A 16,806-nucleotide genomic window follows, 5' to 3' on the forward strand; every position below is an offset into this window, starting at 1 on the left:
AACGGCACCAATGCTCTCTAACATAGGCACAAATAAGGCTAGGGAGAATTGCAACACTCTGTCTCTAGACCAAAGGGAGTGCTTATAAAGGGATATAAGGTTCCGACACAAAAATCGAAATTGAAACTCAATGAAAGGTCTTCCTAGGTCCATGCTTGACTTAATAAGATAGTGAAGGTACAAAGAAGAGTTAAAATAAGCACTAAGGATAAGGAAATCACCAGGGAAATACACTTATTCCCAATATGGTCGCCAATTTGTTATACAAAATCTACGACTGTGGACGGAAGGATCTTCCCTAGACTTGATGGCACAGTCTAGAACAATAGAAAGGAAAGAAGCCAATGTTTTCCTTAAAGTAAATGGACAACAGGATGAAGACTACCTGGAATCCATCACAAACTTCATTCCTCTCTTGGCTTGTATGCTCTAATCCTAGCTCCAATAACTATAACTATAACATTCACAATTAGACAACACAAGAGAACAATCTACGACTTCTATGTAGTATCATCCAATCACTTTACTCAATGGATGAACATGGAATTAAAATATATCAAATGATAACATCACATATAGGAAAACAATGAATTGTTTTTATTAACAGAAATGGAGGGAGTTACAACTAAATGTAGGGTTGATGTTGTAGAAGAGCTCCTCCATGTTGACTTGTCCTTCCTTGTCACAAAGTGTATCTCTATGCTACCCTAATGCATGGAATAATCACTGTCACACTAGTAGCATGAGGGTAGAATCTCTTTCCAAAATCTAACCGATATCTTGTGGATGGTCATAAATATATAGAAGAGGATAGTAGTTTGGGAATTCTTATCCATTGACCAATATAGGATTTCAATCCACTTTTGATGGGAGGATTAGCTCAAGGGATAAGGGGTGAAATATCCAAGGTAGGATATGATAGGATTCGATACTTCCATCCAAGGTAAATGGTTAGAACAACCTCTAGAAGCTTCTAAAAGAGGATGCTTTAAGATTCTTTTTTTCCTGAGATTCTAGAATTAGTGCACCCCTAGCAAGGGGAACTTGTTGGTGATCAACATAGGTCTAGAGAGGATCAACCTACTAGTGAATGTAATATCCTAAGGAAACAGGGTGTATTGGGCCTTAAAAGCACTCAAATGAAGCAGTTAAAGGAAGAAATTTAGGTATTGGGGAGATTCATGCTTACAGATCCATGGAAGGTTGATGATGAGGGGTAAAAGGATGTTGATGATCCATTTAATAGGCCTATTGACTACTTGTGATAAAATATCCTATAATGACTACTCTTGACATTTTGTAGATTTGACAGACAACTAGATTTTATTTTTCTTCATCATTTCCACACAAATTTGAATTTACATTATTGGGATATTAGATATGGATGATGTACTCTCTCTGCTGAACATTTGAACACAATCTATTACAATAATATTTGCAAGGGTTTTCCCCATAGTGGGTTTTCCCTTATCATTGACCAAAATTTGTGTCTCTTGTCCCTTGGTTGTCTTTCTTTGGTCATTTGTTTATTTGTTCTATATTCCATTGACCTATTATCATTGAAAAATTGAATGCTATTGGATATTGCTGAAGTAATAGTTTCAATATAGAACAAATTGATGAAAATCGACAACCCTCATGACTATTTGACTTCTCTACGACTCTTCGAATCCTCCATGACATTTCATATTCCATCGATGACTATTGGACTTCCACTTTACATTACATTGCTCCGATATTGAACTTACATAATCCACCAATAATGTGCCAAATGATGATTTATTACAAGAAATTCCATGACATTGGTGACATGGACTTCATGATGACATGAAAATGTCAAGCCACTCTTTGTTGTTTCTTTATTTTTTTTCTTCTTGAAAGATAGAACATGTTCATCTTCTTCCTCCTCCATATGGCTTAAAGGTAGGGATTCTTTAATGTGATCTTGGTCTCTAATTTTTGTCACAATCTAGTGTCATTTTCCTTTATTGATTGATCTAGTTGTCTTCACAGCTACAAAGGCGTCTTCTACCAGGGTCTCCCTCTCCATTTCCTTCATAATCATCCTACCATAACATGATAGAATACCTGCAACTAAAATCCACTCATGAGAAGATGACATGAGTCTGGTAAACCCCTATTGTAGTGGTCTCAATATAACCACTAACCTATATAGAACTTAGTGACAGGATGCGAGACCAGCTCAAGGATTGCGTAGTTATGTATCAGAGGATGTGAGGGGCAAAAGCGGAGCCTTGAGACTTCATTTTTCATACTTCAACTTCTCCAGGGCCAGACATCTACGTAATTAAGTAGCTCAAGAGGTTAGGCTAAGGCCTTGAGGCTTAAGGTTGGCCAATGTGTAATTCAACAGGGACAACGGCCTATGGCTTGCATAGTTGGGTAGTTTAAGAGATCGAGCCATAAGCTTGATGCTTGGGACTATGCAGTGCACAGAGAAGACTAACAGAAGGTAGAGACTATGAATTTCTGTAGCTCAAGGGTCGAGACTATGCATTGAGACAACGTAGTGTGTAGTTATGGAAGGAAGAGATTGAAAATTTCAAAATGCCAAAAGGCAAGGTTGAAGCTTGTAGACTGAGACTGCACAGTGCACAATTCAGGAAAACTGAGTGAGACCAAATTTCTCTGGCAGGAACTGTTCTGGATTTGGCTACGTGTGGGATCAATGATACCAAAGTGAACAAAGATTAAAATTAAGCATGATAACACACTTACATCAATTGACGACACAACATAGGTCACTCAGAACACATTAACAACATACTTCCCTCAATATGATGACATTGCGACAACTTTCCGCAAGTGCGACACTAAAGGTACACTTTGCAAGGGCATTGACGACACTTGTGCGACAATGCTTGAAACTTTATGAATGAGTGCAATACATGTGTACATGGTAATAATGACTCATTAGCACCGAGGTTACCCTTTGAAACAAATAAAAACTACATTTGTGTGATATGTGATGCTTTCCATTCTAAAAGATGATACTTCTGACAATAAGAGGAAAGTGCAAACGACACTTGCAAAACACGAATGACATTGAAAGAAACACATGCCCAAATGAAGATAGAATGAAAAAAACCTATTAAAGTGAAAACAAGTGAAATTTTCACATGAGAGAGTGAAGGTGCACAAAAGAGAGAATTGGAAAAACTCATCGAAATAAAATAACAATCACAACCAAAAGTGAGAGACTATCGATAAAAGTGTGCACTAGCTGTCAACATACGTTGAACATGGTACAAGTATTGTCGTAATGGATTTATGCTATCCCTTTTTAAGCTTTCATAAAAGAGTGTGTTAATCAAATTTTTTCATACCAAGCATGCGGGAGCAAATGACTTTGACACTTACAAAGTTAGAAAATTACAAGAATTCTTAACAAATCATTGATCAAGCATAAAGTGACTATGGAACAAATGATCACAAGATCCATAGTAGCCTCCAAAAATAAATAGTGGAACAAATTGTGGAGGATTTTTGTCACAACGAAAACACTCCACTACAATTTGTTTCCTAAAGTTTTGTTTAATATCTCAATATCTCTTAGCCCTAAACACCCTGCTAGTTTGGGGATGCATAACTTCTCCAAGGGCACCAAATCCCATTTACTAAAATTCTTGGCTCCTTTTCATAGGAAATCTTTAGAAAGTTAAGTGATAAACTTATAAACATTCCTGGTGATAGCTAAATTTGATAGGTAGTACCCTAGAAGGGAATGAAGAATTGATTTAAGTAACACCAATTTCATTTCCAAGTTTAAAGATCTGAAACCCAAACTACCAAGATTAGAGTAAGTTTTCTATTTAACACCTTGCTAGAAGGTTTCCTTTAATGAGTTATCCATTAAAGGAACTCGCAGGTATTTTGCTGGGAGATTGTTGATTTGGAATCCCATGGGACAAGCAAGATAAAATTGAACAATTGTATGCATATTGAAAAAGTAGACAATGCATTTGCCTTCATTAATCATTATGGAAAAAGCTTAAGTAAAGTCTATGATAATCGATTTTAAAACCATAATATACCTCATCAAATGTTTCCAAAATAGAATTATCTCATACAATTTTTTTTATGAGTGATTGGTAGATCATTCCCATAGATTCAAAAACCCTCAATAGAACACTAATGGATAGCATCATTGAGATAACGACTTAGTCCTTCAACAACTAGAATAAACAGTGTTGAAGTTGTAACTAGAATCGGTCTTCATATATATTTTTTTCACTGATGTAGTTTTTCTATTTATTATATTTGTATTTTTTTAAATCATGTTCTTCATGATTAGTGTCAAAAGAGTCAAAAGAATTTATTTTTGAGTCAAAAGAAAATTTATTTCAGTCATGCCCCATTTGAACATTTGTAGGGAAAATAATTATAATTTTATTTTTGAGTCAGTTGATGGTGTTGGACCCGCTAACATGTGAAGGGGATCTCCCCCGTAAGAAGTCCCAATTAGACCTCATACTATTTGGTGTAGGCCCAGCAATGGGTCATAAGGTAATTCCTCGACCTTGATGTCGCACAGACATAAGTAAAATAACTATGTTAGTAGCAAGGTTGTGACTGCTGTAGTGAGTCAAGGAAAGTGTATAAGAGGTTCTAACACATAAGGGGAGAGATAAGGGTGAAGGTGAGCTCCAAGTTGGAACGGATCAATCCCAAATCGGCTAGGAACACACAACACAAAAGGACATACACAAATTTTGGCAGAGCAGTCCACTTGGATGCGGTAGTCACAACATACAAGGTAAGAAAACACATACAACACTCATGGATCAGTCCAAACGAGTGCAATGGTTGTTACAGTAAGGTTCATGTGAAAGGTCTTTCTAGTGTTTATCAAAGCAGTCAACACGAATGGGACAAAATTAACAACATATACAACACATTTGCAACAAGATTCATATAATTTCATATGAATCATTTCATACACAAGTACGTAATCTAAACAATATATATCATTAAGGAAACCAGAGCAGTCCAACTACAACAACAACATATGCATGAAAATTTGCTGACTTTTATTATATTAAAGTGTAAGTTACAAGCATACAATACATCCAGGTAAACCTGCTAGCCCCATCATTGAAACGTTACAGCCACATCTGCCTACTCCTCCAAAGAGATGTACTAGTTCCATACAGTGGTGAAGCCAAGGCGCATTACAATACTATGCAAAATTTCTTCAAGATAGTCTTAATAGAGGCTTGGCTAACAAAAAGCCTATAAAATGAGTTATGAGGGATTGTTTATAGCAAAGGGTGGGGTGACCCTTGACATTACCCTTTGTGACAGTTCAACTACCTTCATGACTCTTCACATACTCTACGATTGTTACATTCAACTGTTGACACTTGACTTACACTTGACATGACTCAACATTACAATGCACATGTACTCATGTGAGACAACATGGCTTGATCAAGCCTTGCAAGACATCAATGAAACTCAGTCCATTGTGGTGAGACCAACTCTTTGACATGGTTGTGATGGTGAAGCTAGTGAGCTGATGCCAAGCTTGGTCATCCATGATGGTGTGCATGTACCTCTTGGTGACATCTTGTTGAAGCGAACTCTTACCTGCATTGCAAAAGGTGCATTGGTTCGGCTTCTTCATCCAACTTGTCTGCTAACATGTGCATGGTCTTCTTGGGTGTGGTCGAACCAATGGCACATTGATGCATAGTGTTCCTGATGATATTCAAGTGTGTGTTGGTGTTCATGCGCATCAAGTTGCCAAAGTACATGTTTAGCTCCAGTTCAACTGCATTCTTGTCTTCACCTTAGTGAGTGTGCTAAATGGGTTGGGTTGCATGAATGTGCACAATGACATGAATGATATTGAATCCCTTCCATGTGATCAAAAACACTTCTCACCATGTCTGCTCTGTGTTATCTGTTGGGATGGATCTTTAACTTGTACGGATGCAGTTTCATCCACAAGTGCACATTGTGCCCATTATTGTTCCTGATCCTGCTACAATTCATTCATATATTTGTGCAGCTTCATGTAGCTCCTTCTTCATTCCATTCTCTATCTTCGCACGACCTTCATGTTGCACCATCACCTCATAGCCTAACCCTCCAAAGTTTCTTTCATTATTAGTGGATCTGCTTGATCTTGCAACTTTGTTTCGCCTCTGTGTTGTCAACAACATTCCTCTTGCATTCAATACATTCACTGCATTCTCTACATCTGTTGCGTTCAATATGCTACCTTTATCTTTTGTTCATGATGCTGCTTCCTGATGTCCTTATCTAGGAACAACTTGATGTCTTCGTGAGTAGGAAACCTCATAGACACTTGATCGACTAAATCTCCAAGTGTGCTCTGAACATTGGCTTTGACTCTACTCTCTTGGAAACCATTGTACCTACACTACCTAGAGGCAGATGAGCACCTGCAGTACTTGGGAACATGGAAACACTCACAGCAAGCAATTTGCAAGTCAAAAACCAAAATGAACTTTGAGAACTGACTTGCAACATACCTGTGTGACTCATCATGAATGTTGCACAATTTTGGCTGGGAGGTCAAGAGACCAACTGCCAAGACTACACAAGGAAAAATATGGGCTACTCAGAGACTAACTGAATACTAGAACTGCACAATGCACAGTCTAGTTTGGTTGTTGTCTATGGGGATTGCACAATGCGCAATTCCAGCTGGGAAGGACTACAGGCCTAAGGACATATTTGCACAATTTCTTGGACCACGCAACCACTGTACTCCAGAAATTCACAAAACAGTCTTGGAGGCCAGTGTTGGGCAAGAATGTGCAAATATGGAGAGGAAGCTGAGTCTTCCTTCCCTAGATTGAGCAATGTAACCTTGGTGAAGGCAGAGTCCGGGCCGAGGTTGGTGCGGCTCACCGACGGGAAACTCAAAGTGAATGTGAGTGTGAATGCATGCTGATACTGAGTGTAAGCATAAGTGAATGATCATGCATGCAAATGGTGAATGAAAGATTTATAAAATGGAACAACATGCATGTGAGTGAGGCGAGTCGCCGAATCTGCGACCATTAGTGAAAAATAATTTCATGGACACGAAAGTAGTGAGATGTTGATGAAAATTGAAATGGTACTAGGACAAGCTAATATACATGTAAAAGGTAGCAAGCGCTCAAAGAAATCAAGCAAGCATTCCTCATACAAGCGAAAACACAAAAAGTGACAGAAATGAAACACAAGGCATGGGAAGCGGGCCTACCACAAAACAACTAAGTTGAATGTGCCGAATGCTCCTAGATGTGATGTGGGATGTCAAAGCTACAAGTTTGATGTGAGGAATGAGCTCTATAGTGTATAGCTGATGAGTTTTGATAACATCAAGGTTGTGACATGCATGCAACAAATCTAGGGGAAGTGACACTTGGTGGGGAGTTTTTGAATTTCTCCTTGCATGTAACCTCCAACTGCTAAACATAGATCCATGAGACAAGGGATGCGTTTGCATGTTGCCTTAGGAGAAGCAACCTATGCATGTAAGTCTATTTTTCTAGGTCCCAGAGGGAACTGGTCAACTCAGCTAGACATGCAAGAGTTTGTTCAACTGCTTGAAGGAAATGTGCATTTCTGGATGGGAGCTGGGCTGACTCAGAATATTTGCACAGTTTCTGGGCAGAGCAGCTGACTGCTACCCAGATTTGTGGAAATTCAGGGTTGAGAAGCCCTACTAGGGAAATTTACATAAATCTTTCAAGGAGTGTTGACTAGCAAGATTACACAATCCTGGAGCCCACCAAGTTGCAGACAGGATTGCGCAATTTCTAGAGTGAAGGCTCGTTTCCCTCCAGAAATGCGCAATTTTCAAGGGGAAGTTGCTCAACGCACAGTTGGACAAAATACAGGTGAGCAGCCTATGAAGAGAAAGGATCAAACTATGATCGACGAGCTACCTTTGTTGAGGAAAGACACTGAAGCTTGGGCACTTGATGAAGCAATGCAAGGTGTTGTGTAAGGTTGGTAGGGAGGCTCCAAAACAGGCTAAGGAAAAATATTGGAGGGTGTTGTAGCTACTACAACAGAGTCATTAATCCACAAGATGACCAATTCAACCCTCGTTTGAAAATTTTCCCTGACCCTCTAAAGTGACACTCATTTGACCCTCCTGGACAGATTTATATAGGATATAGTTCAACCTAATTGGAATATATACACACATATTACAAGAATTAATTTTCTGAACCTGGAAAAAGAGATAAGAAGTTAAGTCAAAAAAAAAAATCAAGTCAAAGTATTGGAAGAATAGTCATCATTAACAAAAGTTTAGACCTAGTATAACTCACACGTGTGAAGAGACCGAGATTACTAAAGTGCCTACAAGGTTAAATTTGACCTCCCTTGTTGCAAGACTAAAATATTTTGTGATTGACTAGTTTAGAGCAGATTCGACCAATATTTAATTTGACTCTTAAAGGTGACTTGGTGGAGGGTTGGACTTATTATCGTGGTGGTAGTTGTGTCTTGGTCTTGGTCTTGTATATCTCTGATTTTCCACCTGGTTGGTTTTGTACTACATGGCAACCTAACTTTTGTGCCTCTTGTCTCATTATGATATTTATGTTTTGAACAATTGTATAAGTTCCTGATGAATAAGACATTTGAAGTATTAAGAATACATCTAATATTCAGAGTAATTATCAAGAAGAGGAATCAAGTGTCATATTCCATTACACTTGGTTTCTTAACATGGTGTCAGAGCTATGGTGAATATAGGAGCATTATTGAAGAATTTCTAAGCAGGCCTAAGTATGAAAGAAAATGTAATTGGAATAAAAGTCTTGTGTGCAAGCATACCTAAGAGGCCAAGATAAAAAATTCTATTAATATTAAGCAATAATATTTCTTTCCATGAAAAGTATTAATTATATCTCTATCGATGTCAAAGCCTTCTCAACTCTAAGGACTGAACTACTTCAAGCATCTGTATGGAATGAAGGTAGCGAGTCTGAAGTTGTAATATCTTTATGATAGATCCAAGGCATACAAATTTTATATAGTTTGAGTAGACATGTTTGAGACAAGTCTAGGATATTAGTACAAATGATGAGTTTCATGCTTATGAAGAAGACCATGCCTCAAAGACCAAACACATGTTTGAAGTCTAAATTCCTCTATGCAATTGAAGAAAAATAGTTTCAAGAACCTGTGTGATAGTGACATGACTATGTCTCCCATTGAATCAAAGCTAGTGTCTACATTATTATGATCCCTGTGTATAAATCCAAGTCCTTATGATAGATCAAAGTTATGTAAATGATATTTTAAGTGGCACTTTTGCATCTCGATATTGTACAAGCACAAGTCTCATCAATCCTAAATAGGTCCAAGCTCTCTCATCTTATAAAGTTGTCAAGTATGAGAACACTATTTGAATTATGTAGAATAATGACAAGTCACATGACTTAGCATCAATGGAATTCAAGTTATGACACATAGTATTTCTTATCACAAAAATAAAAGCACCAGATCGAAAGTCTGAAGTTTGTATCTCTGAAGAAAATAACACTTGTTTATGTGGAGGTTTATACCCTTATATTATATGAGGGAATGCGACAATTAAGCTACTTTCTGTGGATAATATGAAGCTTTATGGTACCTTCCACTATGATTAATTTGAAGATAAAAATTATGTCAATATTCAAACCTCCTAGAGACCATACAAATACCTTGCTGGAAAACTCTTATTAACACAATTGAAATGAATTCTTGTGGAGAGAATTGGAGAGTTTAATTGAGCTACCATGATGTGAATTCTAAATCCATTATGAACATATCCTTTTGAATCATCCCAAGGAATTTATAACATGACACTATACTCGAAGGAAAAAATTAAAAACAAGTAAGGTTGGATTAATACTTCTCAAGAGGTACATATAATATTTTATTCTTATATATCTAAATTAGAACATCATTTCAAATTTATCTTACAACTAATGACTCCTAAATATCTCTAAGATATCTAATCTTAGAAGGCTATCATATTGAACGAAATGCTAAATATCTAGGGCATCAAATTTAGGAAATAAAAGGAAGGGTAAGCTAACAATCTTATGCTCCTTTTAATGGTAGTAGCAAATTATAAATAATTTTGTATAGATATATTATAGATTGTCACATAATCAATATGTTAACACTCAGATCCTTTCCTTGCATATGAAAGTCAATTTTTTTGTGATCAAGGAATGAAATGAATTCCATCTCATGTATAGAAGGATTCCCATTAGAATTCTAGGGTTTACAATGAACACATTAGTATAGTTGTAGAATTTTCAATTTTATGGTATGGTAGACCTTGAATACTTTGGATATTGAAGATTCTAGGGTTTGAATTAAAAAAACCTAGGAACAAAATCCTAGAACTAATAATTTCTATTCTAAGAATAAGCTTTAGCTCTTGAGTATGACATAAATGAAATCATGATGATGTGAGAATGAGGTTGGTGAAAATTACAAAAGGTCCAAGATTAAGAGGGAGCTAACATTCCTAAAAATTTAAGTACACTACATCTCCTTTCGTTGATTACTATTGTTGCTATTAATTTCATTTTTTTTATACACTTTGTTTAATCATATTTATTCTCTCATAGCCTCCTAATGAGGTTTACAGGTCAATGAGAAGAGTCACATAATATTTGACAATGAATGAAAGAATTGGAAGAACATAGGGAAGCATAAAAACCTTCTTGAATCATAGAAGATATAAATACAAAAGGAGAAATAAATTTGAAGTATTCATCAAATAAGTGAACACATAGCATTAGATGACAACATGGAAGAAACACTTGAGAAATTTTTCCCAATAAAAAGGAACAAGTTCAGTTTCCTCAGTTGGAAAGGAGGAGTTGAAAGTAGAATAGGACATATCTTGGATACAATACTACATGAGGTTTCGAAAAAAACTAAGAGAAGATTGTGATCATGATTATTTACAAGGACATATGAAAAATCTATGACAACACCCTTTAGTAGAAGTTGGATAATTCTAGAATTATTGATTCTTCATTATATGAGTAGTTGGTTGGTTCCTTCACGCTTTCAATTCAAGGATACATCGATTAGATGAAAGTGTTATTGATGAACAAAAATGAGAGTGATAGTTGGTCTGATCCAGGTGGATATTGGTGGCCACTCACATATTACACCTAAACCTCCAGTGAGTTTCATCTTTTTCCTTATTTATTTCAGCATTTACTAATTTTAGAAGTTTTTTGGGTCCTGAAATCCCAAAGAATATTTTACCCCCTAAACAACATTTTCTTGAGGTCCGCAGTAGGCCTACTAGTGTAGGTGTGGGCATATCACAAATCCTATAGTATGCATAGAGAAATTCCCAACAAGGTATTGTATGCACCACACGAAGATAATATGACCAAGTTACGACCCTGAGAAGTTGGCTTCCCAACTAACCCCAACGGGGACGCACAAACTCTTAGTGTTCCATCTCCTAGGGTTAGAGTTTTGGTTGTTTAGGGTTTCGATTTGTTGTTCAATAAAGAATGGGCCCTTGAGCCTCATTGTAACATAGTTCAGAGGCATTTAGACACCACATCTCTTCTCAGAGATAAGCTACCATTGCCGGAGCTAGTTTATTTCCATTCTATTTGTAAACATCTTTTAGTATTCTAATATTAATTAAATGAAGTGTTATTTCTATTGCATCTCTACATTTATGGTTATATCTATAATTTTTTTCATTCATGTTTAATTTCAGATCACCGTTATCACAACGGTCTTCTCTTTCTTTGTTTTTTCTTTCCATGTCCCCAACAAGCTTAGGGTATAATGAGTTAGGGCTCGATCTGGTCGAACCTTTGCAAGACCAAACTTGTAAACCACGATGACCTCCTATGGTAGAAGAAAATAATTATGATGGAGTAGGAGATCCTATAAAACTATTGCTCGAGGAAGCCCTCGAGTGATAGAGGAACACAATGATGGATAATTTTTCCTAGATCCTTTGACGACTACCTACACGCGACGCATCTTATTCCAATAGAAACTCTGGAAGCGCCACTCCTTTTAAGGTACAAGTTAATTTTGACATTCCCATATTTGAGGTCGACATCAATGCAAACATCATAGATAAAATGTTTAATCTGTTGGAAGGATATTTTTTAGTTCATGACTTTTACAATTAGAAAAATATTACATTTTCACTTCTCAAAGTTGCCCTACAAATCAAGGACTAGTGGGAAACCTACTATGAACAAAAGGACGAGAGGGAATCCTCACTGTTTTTAGCCCCACTGACTTGGGATTCTTTCTGGGATGCCATCAGGGGGAATATTACCCTATTGGGAGCTATGAAGATAAATACATAAAGTGGGCCACACTACGGCAAGGCAGGGACCAAGATGTGTTAGAGTTCACAAATTTTTTCCATAGCCTCTGCACAAAATTGGGTATTAAGGATTTTAAGAGACATTTGGTACTCAAGTACCATGGGTGTCTACACAAGTACATCTAGGAGAATATGGAGTTCCTAAACATCTCCTTACTTGGAACAACATACCGATACATTGTCAAGATTGAGTAGAAGTTTAAATGGAATAAGAGAGAATTTGGATCTGTGAATCTAAAGCAATGAAAAGGCACCCCCAAACCATAGAAAAATATCCAAAGCTAAGGTGGGGTGACCTAGGAAAACCTGCCAAAGCTACAAGGAAAGAGAAACATCCCAAAGACAAAGAAACACATGGGAAAATGGTGTGAGTTCCATTAGATCTCCACTCACAACACGAGTGTCAAGTCAAGCAGTCACTGTGGTCGAGCTGAAGGATTTTAAATTAGATGCATGTTCTGACTCTTAGTCAGAAGTCGAAAAAGTGAATGAAAAACAGAAGAAGATCATTGACGTAGAGCCCATTGCCACCTTGGCCACCACAAAGATCTAGAATAATGAGCTTGGAGATCTAGTGGAGGGGGAGTGCCTCTTCCACTCACAAATGTGGGTGAAGGGTTCTCTGTTGTAGTTCATTATCGGCAACAGGAGTGAAAAGAAATTCATTTTAGCAAAGGCAGTCAACCAGCTAGCATCGATGAAATCACATCCACAGTCATACACCATCGGGTGGCTTTGTTAAGGATGAGATCTTTACGCCAGCCAGTAGTGTCACCTTCCCTACAAAATCAAGCCCTTCATAGATGAGGTACTATTTGATTTTTATCCTCTTGATGTTTGTGATGTACTATTAGCACAACCATACTTCTTGAGCAGCATGTTATATATGAGTCTAGACCTCACTCTCTGATTATTACTTTGGGCAATAAGTTGTACAAGATATCAGAAGTAGCACTTCCTACCACCATCTCTTTGATCACTACAAAGCAATACAGTAATATCATTTCCCAAACCAGGAAATTTATTTCCTTTATAATTCGCCCTCATGGCAAGAAGAAGGTTGTGGCCACGATTTATAGACAAGGCTCCTCCATATATCAACAACAGATGGACAAGGTTGTAAAGGAGTACACGGACATTTTCACCTAATCTACAGGGGTAGATATGCATTATTAGGTTAAGCACTCCATCAATCTGACCCTAGACATGCCACTACCTAATGTACTAATCTATCGACGCTCTATTCTGGAGAACGATGAGATCAAGAGCCACATTTAGGAGTTGTTGCAGAAAAGGCACATCAGGACAATCTCATCACCCTATGGAATCTTGATTGTATTGGTACAGAAGAAGCATGGGACATGGAGACTTTATATTGACTATCGGGCGCTGAACAAAATCACTGTCTGAAAGAGGTACCCAATCCCATAGATTGACAACCTTCTAAACCAACTCAAGGGGCCCAAATATTTCAACAAGATTAACTTGAAGCCCTATTATCACTAGGTGCCTATTGAACCCTCTGATTTGTGGAAGATTGCCTTCAAAATCCAAGGAGGTCCTTTTTGAATGGTTGGTCATGCCTTGGGGGTTAACGAATGCCCCCACAAATTTCATGCAATTGAAGGATTACTTCTTACAACCCTCCACTAATGAATTTATGGTGGTTAATTTAAATGACATCTTGATCTTCATCCAAAGTTTGGAAGAGAACCTCCACCTTATTCGATAGGTCCTTCAAACTCTACGACAACACAAGATGTGTGCCAATTTGGAGAAATGCACTTTTAGCATAACCTGGATTCTGGGGTACATCATTGATGAGCATGGTATGCATCTCGACATAGCCAAGAACAATTCATTCAGGATTGGTCAGCCTCAACCACTCTAACAGAGCTCTGTAGCTTTCTGTGTCTTTCCAATTTCTATTGTAGGTTTGTGTTTGGGTTCTCTCATATCACTTGGCCTTTAAGTCAACTTACAAAGGGTGAAGTGAAAGAAAAGATTTTTTTAATCTGAAGCCCTGCAAGAGTGTTTGCTAAGTTGAAGCATTTCCTCTTCTCTGCACCAGTGCTCACATTACCAAACTAGCAACAACCATTTGAGATTGAGACAAAATCCTTTGATTATGGTATTGGAGTAGTTCTTACTCAACAATGGCATCCGATGGCTTACCATAGTGAGACACTTTCAAACACAGTGTTAAAGTATCCCACTTATGACGAAGAAATGTATTCCATTATGGAAGCTTGCTGTCAATGGAAGAACTACCTTTTTGGGAAGGAAATGGTCATCCACATAAACCACCAACCCCTACAATTCATATAGACACAAGGGAAGTTGCAAAACAATCTCCATTAGAAATGGTCCACATACCTACAATAATTGCATTTGAGCATTAAGTACAAGAAGGGAATCACCAATAATGTTGCAAACTACCTCAACCGACCACCAGTTACAACACCGATAAATGTACTCAACTCCTATGGGCACGAGATTTCAAGGTGGCTGCATATTTACAAGAGCAATCCAGAATTTGGCAACGCATACTAGACACTCCTAGAAGGTAATAAAGTTCCAAATTTTCACCTCTAGGATGCACTATTATGTCACCTTGACAAATTTGTGCTGCTTCAAGTGAGCGTGTCAAGATTATTTGGGAGGCACACTATAGTCAGGTGGTTGGAAATTTCAGGGTAGAGAAAATAGTGGCAATACTACAAAAGTATTTTTATTGGTTGAACCTTTGTCAATATGTTGGGAGGTACATTAAATCCTACACTCTCTACACCATTTCCAAACCTATTTATCAAGAAGTAAGGCCTATATATTCCTCTTCCTACTCCTAATCAACCTTGGGAATCCATCTGCACGGATTACATGTCGGGCCTTCCTTCTTCTAAGCATGGCAGTGACTGCATTTTTATGGTTGTTGATAGATTCTCTAAGATGGCCATTATCGCCCCTTAGAAGAAGAGTATCACAGCAGATGCCACTACTAAACTCTTCTTTGAGTGAGTGTGGGTACACGTTGGGATCCCAAAATTCTTTGTCTCAGATCAGGAAAGAAGATTCCTGACTGCATTTTGATCAAGTCTTTGGTCAATGCTGGATACCAAACTCACTAAGTCCACGTCTTTCCATCCCCAAATTCATGGACAAACAAAGGTCATCAACGAGATGGTCATACACATTATGCGCATGTACAACTCAAAGAATCCATGCACATGGGATGAAAGCCTCCCATATGTCCATCACAACTACAATAGAGCTCTCCATAGCTCAATGGACAACAAACCATTTTATGTATGCCTAGGATTTCAACCATTATGTCCCATTGATGTGGCTATACCATTTGCAGTTACTGAGGCATATTTGGCTCATGTCCAGTTTGAAGCCAATAGGGATACAAAATTCATTGAGAATATTCAACACATCCACTAACATGTCCATGATATATTGGACAAATCCGATGATAATTAAAAGCAATGCCATGATCAGCATCAGGTTCAACATAAGTTCGAGGTGGGCAACAAAGTTTCGCTACATTTGTAGAAGGAGTGCCTTGCTAGACCCCACTGCAAGCTTCATCCACTTCGATGTGGGACATACACCATCACCAAGGTTGTAGCATACAACTACTTTGGATCAATATTCCAACATTCCTTTTTCTGCACCTAGTGTTCAATGTAAGTTGTCTTCAGCCATACTTTCCACCATTGCTGGCCATATCTGACATTGGAGAACAACTCACACCCACAGAGATGAACCGAGACTGCATGGAACATGCCACAACTGATCATATCATGGATACACAGATAAAGAACACTCACCAATAGAGAATCCAACTATATCTAGTTTTCAAATTAAAGCCAACTCCTCCACCACGAAAGTGGTTCACCAAGGACTAGGTTCAACAAAAATATCCTCGCCTCATGGAGGATATACATTCAATGGGTACCATTGATTCTTAAGGATGGAGGAATGATCTAGGTAGATATTGGTGGCCACCCACCTATTCCACCTAGAGCTCTAGTCATTTTCATTTTTTTCCTTGTTTATTTCAGGATTTACTATTTTTAGTGGTTCTTCAGGTCCTGAACTTCTGGAGCATTTTTGACCCCCTTAACGACACTTCTTTGAGGTCCGAAATAGGTATGTAATGGGGCATTCCACAAATCCTGTAGTACTTAGAGACACCTTTCCAGAAAGGTATCATACATCCAAAATAGAATGACCATGTTATGACCCGAGGAAGTTGGCTTCCAACTAACCCCAATGGGGCCCACAAACTCTTGGCGTTCTGTCTCCCAGGGTTAGGGTTTTGGTTGTTTATGGTATTCCCTTGTTTTTCAATAACAAATAGGCCCTTGAGCTTCATTGTAACATAGTTCAAAGCCATGTAGCCACCACATCTCTTCTGAAAG

Source organism: Pinus tabuliformis, chromosome J (assembly GCF_031772625.1).
Source record: "Pinus tabuliformis cultivar Carrire ecotype Pingquan chromosome J, CPIR1, whole genome shotgun sequence".
Classification (NCBI taxonomy): domain Eukaryota; kingdom Viridiplantae; phylum Streptophyta; class Pinopsida; order Pinales; family Pinaceae; genus Pinus; species Pinus tabuliformis.